This window comes from Seriola lalandi, unplaced genomic scaffold, assembly GCF_002814215.2.
Source record: "Seriola lalandi dorsalis isolate HSWRI2012SDOR001 ecotype SW California unplaced genomic scaffold, Sedor1 jcf7180002054936, whole genome shotgun sequence".
Taxonomy (NCBI): domain Eukaryota; kingdom Metazoa; phylum Chordata; class Actinopteri; order Carangiformes; family Carangidae; genus Seriola; species Seriola lalandi.
The window spans coordinates 156,286-157,262 of NW_019525488.1; the positions used below are offsets into that span (position 1 = coordinate 156,286).

Consider the following 977-nt stretch of genomic DNA (forward strand, 5'->3'; position numbering starts at 1 on the left):
CATGCTAACACACACTCACACATGCTAACACACACTCACACATGCTAACACACACTCACACACGCTCACACACACTCACACACACTCACACATGCTAACACACACGCTAACACACTCACACATGCTAACACACACTCACACACACTCACACATGCTAACACACGCTAACACACGCTCACACACGCTAACACACACGCTCACACACGCTAACACACACGCTCACACACGCTCACACACGCACTCACGCTAACACGCACTCACGCTCACACACACGCTAACACACGCTCACACACACGCTAACACACACGCTCACACACGCTAACACACACTCACACACACTCACACACGCTAACACACGCTAACACACGCTCACACACGCTAACACACACGCTCACACACGCTAACACACACGCTCACACACGCTAACACACACGCTCACACACGCACTCACGCTAACACGCACTCACGCTCACACACACGCTAACACACACGCTCACGTTAACACGCGCTCACACACGCTCACACACGCTCACACACACTCACACTCACACACGCTAACCTACGCTCACGTTAACACACACTCACACACGCTCACACACGCTCACACACTCACACACGCTCACGTTAACACGCTCACACGCGCTAACACACGCTCACACGCGCTAACACACGCTCACACACGCTCACGTTAACACACACTCACACACGCTCACACACTCACGTTAACACACTCACACACACTCACACACGCTCACACGCGCTAACACACGCTCACACACGCTCACGTTAACACACACTCACACACGCTCACACACGCTCACACACGCACTCACGCTAACACGCACTCACGCTCACACACGCTAACACACACGCTAACACACACGCTAACACACACTCACACACGCTCACACACGCTCACACACGCACTCACGCTAACACGCACTCACGCTCACACACGCTAACACACGCTAACACAC

At 53.6% G+C, this 977-nt stretch overlaps 1 protein-coding gene across 1 annotated transcript in view; it reads right to left on the reverse strand.

The window, feature by feature from the left end:
• Positions 1–977, reverse strand: part of tgfbr2l (transforming growth factor beta receptor-like) — a 16,152-nt gene that overhangs the window by 14,119 nt on the left and 1,056 nt on the right. The gene's annotated exons all lie outside the window — the stretch shown is intronic.